The 5,170-nt window shown below is 44.7% G+C and overlaps 1 long non-coding RNA gene across 1 annotated transcript in view; it reads left to right on the plus strand.

Moving 5' to 3' along the window:
* LOC140454072 (uncharacterized) overlaps nucleotides 1–3,547 on the plus strand; it is a 15,182-nt gene extending 11,635 nt beyond the window's left edge. Inside the window, exon 2 of the long non-coding RNA XR_011952604.1 lies at nucleotides 1–3,547. This exon is cut by the window's left edge and continues 9,761 nt beyond it. This is a non-coding gene — a long non-coding RNA (uncharacterized lncRNA).
* Nucleotides 3,548–5,170: the final 1,623 nt, after the last annotated feature.

Below are 5,170 nucleotides of genomic sequence, written 5' to 3' on the forward strand. Positions count from 1 at the left end.
TGTGTGTGGCCCCCTTGCTGTGTCTGTGCATGTCCCCTCTCTCTGTGTGTGCATGCCTCCTTTCATTTTCATGCTCATGCCCACTCCTCGCCATGTGTGTGCGTGTCATTCCCTCGCCGTGTGTGTGCATGTCCCTCGCTTGCTGTGTGTGTCCCTCCCTCGCCGTGTGTGTGCGCATGTCCCTCCCTTGCTCTGTGTTTGTGTGTCTCCCTCCTTTGCTCTTTGTGTATATCCCCCTCACTGTGTGTGTGCGTGTCCCTCCCTCAGTGTGTATGTATGTCCCTCCCTCACTGTGTGTGTGCGTGTGTGTGTGTGTCCCTCCCTCACTGTGTGTGTGTATGTCCCTCCCTCGCTGTGTGTGCATGCCTCCCTCGCTCTGTGTGTACCCCTCCCTCGCTGTGTGTGTGTGTCCCTCCCTCGCTGTGTGTGTGTCCCTCCCTCGCTGTGTCTGTGTGTGTGTGTCCCTCCCTCACTGTGTCTGTGTGTCCCTCGCTCACTGTGTGTGTGTGTGTGTCCCTCCCTCACTGTGTGTGTGTGTGTGTGTGTGTGTGTGTGTGTGTGTGTGTGTGTGTGTGTGTCTGTGTGTGTGTGTGTCCCTCTTGCTGTGTGTGTGTGTCCCTCCCTCGCTATGTGTCTGTGTGTGTGTTCCTCCCTCGCTGTGTGCGCGTGTCCCTCCCTCACTGTACTTGTGTGTGTCCGTCCCTTGCTGTGTGCATGTGTGTCCCTCCTGAACTGTGCATGTGTGTGTTACTCCCTCGCTCTGTGTGTGTGTCGCTCCCTCGCTGTCTGTATGCGTTTCCCTCCCTCATTGTGTACATGCGTGTACCCCTCTCACTGAGTGTGTGTGTGTCCCTCCCTCACTGTGCGTGTATGTCCCTCCCTCGCTGTGCCTGTGCATGTCACTCCCTCACTGTCTGTATGCGTTTCCCTCCCTCACTGTCTACGTGTGTGTGTCCTTCCCTCGTTGTGCGCATAGCACTCTGGTGATATCACTTAATCTCTCTCCATGTGGTATCCCTCACTGTGTGGGTCTAATTGCTGCCTCTGTCAATGTCTCTCGCTCTTGCAGCTACTCCAGATCCTGAGCCAACAGAACTCTCCACTCCAGAGGGACACAGCAGCACAGGCCAGGGATGGAGACTGGGATTTTCCCAATCTCTGTGGGACTTAGCGCCATTCTCCATGTGTAACCCTCACTGCACCAAGTACCTTTCTTGGGTGGAAGCGGGGAGTTTCCAACTACAGAGTTCAATAATAAGTTTTTTAAAGAACTATATTGTGGCGCTCGGCTCTTCGTAGTCTGTCTTTCGGAAGAAGGGTCTGTTGACTCAGATACCTCCACTTCAGTTCGACAACCGGGTCATTGGGTACTGATCAAGACCTGGAAAGATACTAAACTCCATCCGAGCTGGGAGGGACCATTCCTAATTCTCCTGATTACTGGGACAGCTATCATAACTGCTGAGAAAGGGTGGAGTCATCACCCTCGCGTCAAGCGTCCTGTGAACGCCCCATTGGCGGAGTGGCTCGCTCATCCTACAGACAACCCTCTGAAAGTTAAACTGAGAAAGAGGGAATGAACTAAGATAAAAGACTCTTTTAATGTTTGATGATATATATTGTATTGATTGTAACGGTTGCGTGGACTCACCTCTCCTTGGCCCCTAAAAGATTAAGATAGGGTGATCGGCAGAGTTCAAAGATGGGTGGGTACTGATATAGTATTATAACGTTAGTAGTACTAACTGTTCAAGGAAACGGGAAAAATCACTTTACTACACTATGCCAAAATTATGCCAAACATGACAGACTTGCCAACTGTCGAGTCTGTGCAGAAATTCCACACCATGACGAATCTGGAATCCCCACTTCGGTAATACCGCTCACTAAAGAGGAAGTATACGATGTACAACAATTTGACTCGGGCTCAAATAGTCCAAAGTGGGAATATGAAAGGAGTACGTATAAGTTTGCAGGATGGTTCCCAAGACCAGCCCCGAAAACTCGAGGTGTTATCAATAGCCTCAGAATTTCCCACTAAAACGAGCAGTGAATAAGCGTTGCCTCAAAACAAGAAAGGCTGGAGTGGTTGATGATACCTTGCTTATATAGTCCCTCACCTCTGAATAGAAAAACATGAGCCCAACCCGAGGAAGGTGGGGGTGGGGGGGTGGTTGTGGTGGGATAAGACGTAAGACCCAAGAGGTCCCTGAAGGAGAACGTCAGCTGTGGACACTACTCCCAAGCTTTGGCACTACAATGGCAGGGCTGGAAATACAGAAACTGGCGGCTGCCCTTGAAAATTAAATTAATGATACCACCGGCCGAATGGGTGAAACTCAATCCCAGATATCGGCCTTAACCAACGAAATGATCACAACATGTATAACAGCTTTATAGAATCGAATGGCTTTAGACTATCTCTTGGCCGAAAAGGGGGGAACCTGTGCGCTGATTGGTAAGGAATACTGCACCTTCATCCCAGACATCTCTTCCATAGTGGAAGATAAGGCAGAAATAGTAAAGAAAAAGATAAGCAAGAAAAGATAAATTGTGGATGAATTCAAAAAGGTGAAAGATGGGAATGGAGTGACTGGACACTGACCGGTTGGGGAAAATGGTTAGCTAATTTAGGCATTCATGTATTAATAATAATTGTAGGTTTACTGATAGGATTTAACGTGTTAAAATGGATAATGACTAAGCTGGTAATGTCTTTGGGAGGACAACAATCAATGACGGTAATGACTATAGCTCAAGCGCAAGTAAGACAGTGTGGTGGATTACTCCTAGAGTTTGAGAAAAAAACAGACTTAGAAGGGCAGAAATGACAAGATTGTGAACCTGTACACCCTAGGGTTAAAAGAGAGCAGAAAATAAAAATTGCAAAAACAACAAATGGTAAAAGAAAAGAAATGGGGGAGTTGTTAGAAAGGGGGAAATGTATTGTTTTTGCTGATATAGAAAAAGCATACAGAAAAGAGGTAATGTAGGTATTTAGGGAAGAGTATCTCTACTTTTCAGTGTATAATTGTGGTTAATTAAATACTAGCGTTGATGTGGAATTGTTATAGTAAATAAGTTCTTTTTAAAAATTAAATAAATTCTTTTTAAAAATTATGTTTTCAGCAAAAAGCTGAGATAACTGGAATGCTTGGGCTATACAAAATGATACAAGTTAATGAAATATCCGAGGATGGAATGTACCAGCAGAATTGATACAAAATGTTAAATCAGATCTTGATGTACCTCTGGACAATGGACAAGTGAAAAAGGAACATCAAGACTCAAGTTTAGCCTTGTGTCAGCACTTGCAGAGGGGAAGGTTGCCAACTTGGAGAGAAGGGGGCAATAAGCGTGGAGCATAGCTAGGGCTGGGGCAGAAATTAATAAGAAAGATAGGGTAATATAGGAGTCTGGAGAGATGACCTCACGCAACTCAAAGGTATAACTGTTGTAGTAATTCGAATTTTCTTCACTTCAATTGCTCTTTGCAATTGGGGTCCTTTCTTGCAAGATTTTAGAATAAATTGTCTTGTTTCCAGTTTTGGTGGTCTCGTCTAAACTTTATTGATTTTGTTTCTAACATGATCTAGATGGTTTAGAGAACTAGCTGGGCAACAGGAGACATAGAGCAGTAATGGAAGGGAGTTTCTCAAAATGGACAACTGTTCTGTGTGGTGTTTCACAGGGTTCCGTGCTGGGACCACTGTTTGTTGTGATGTACTTACATGATCTGAAGGAAGGTATAGGAGGTCTGATTAGCAAGTTTGCAGGTGACACTAAGATTGGTAGAGTAGCAGAAAGTTGAGGGGACTGTCAGAGAACACAGCTGAATGTAGATAGATTGGAGATTTTGGTGGAGAAAGGGCAGATGTGAGGTGATGCATTTTGGAAGATCCAAATCGAGAACGAATTATACAGTAACTGGAAAAAGCCCTGGGGAAAATTGATGTGCAGAGAGATCTGGGTGTTCAGATCCATTGTTTGCTGAAAGTGGCAGGAAGATAGAATGATCAGGAAGGCATACAACATACTTTCCTTCCTGCATTCTAACAATTTAAGAAGTGGAGAACCACAGACCAGTTAACTCGTCACCCACAGCAGGGAACCTGTTGGAATCTATTGCGTACAAGAGTAGGCAGGCCATATTATAGTTGTATAGGACTTTGATTCGGCCACATTCGGAATACTGCGGACAGTTCTGGTTGCCACATTACTGAAAAGATCTGGATGCTTTGGAAAGAGGGCAGATGATTTTCACCAGAATGTTGCCTAGTATGGAGAGAACGATATATAAAGAGAGGTTTGATAGATTAGGATTATTTTCATTAGAAAGACGGAGATTGAGGGAGAACTTGATTGAGGTTTACAAAATCATGAGAGATGTAAACAGGGTGGATAGCAAGAAGCTTATTCCCAGAGTGGGGGAGTCAGTTACTAGGGGTCAAGAATTCATGATGATAGGGGAAACGTTTATTGGGGACATGCTTGAAAAGTTCTTTGCACAGAGGGTTATTGGTGCTGGGATGCATTGCCAGCGGTGGTGGTAGAGGCGGGGACGAAAGAGTCATTTAATATGTATCCAGACAGATACGTGAATGGGCAGGGAGCAGTGAGATATATAACCTTAGAAAATAAGCGACAGATATTGATAGAGGATCTGGATAGACACAGGCTTCGAGATTTGCAGGGCCTGTTCCTGCGCTGTGATTTTCTTTGTTAATTGTAAATACTGGCGAAAAGCGTCTGTTGATACTTGAAAGGAAAATGAAATCAAGATCAAATGTGGCACAAGGAATGTGTGGATACGAGAATTTATTGTAGAGAACAGAATAATGACAAGGAGATGAAACAGTGACATTGCGTCTGTCTTCAAAGAGGAAGATCCAGAAAATCTCCCAGAAATACCAAGTCACCATGGGACCTTTGTAACTAAAGACTAAAACCATTCATATACAGTTACGACATCGTATTTGGAAACAGAACTAGGATGAGGATTGATCAGTCTGACAGACCGGATATAATTCAAAGTGAAATTTCAGAGAAAACAGCAATACACATGTTGATTGCAAATGGACCACTGTAGTTCTCTGTATTCACTTCGGAAGGTTATAAATGCATTCGAATATTTACGAAGGGAAGACGTGGGAGAGTGGAGGAATACAAG

The sequence above is a fragment of the Chiloscyllium punctatum genome, chromosome 28 (genome assembly GCF_047496795.1).
Source record: "Chiloscyllium punctatum isolate Juve2018m chromosome 28, sChiPun1.3, whole genome shotgun sequence".
NCBI lineage: Eukaryota > Metazoa > Chordata > Chondrichthyes > Orectolobiformes > Hemiscylliidae > Chiloscyllium > Chiloscyllium punctatum.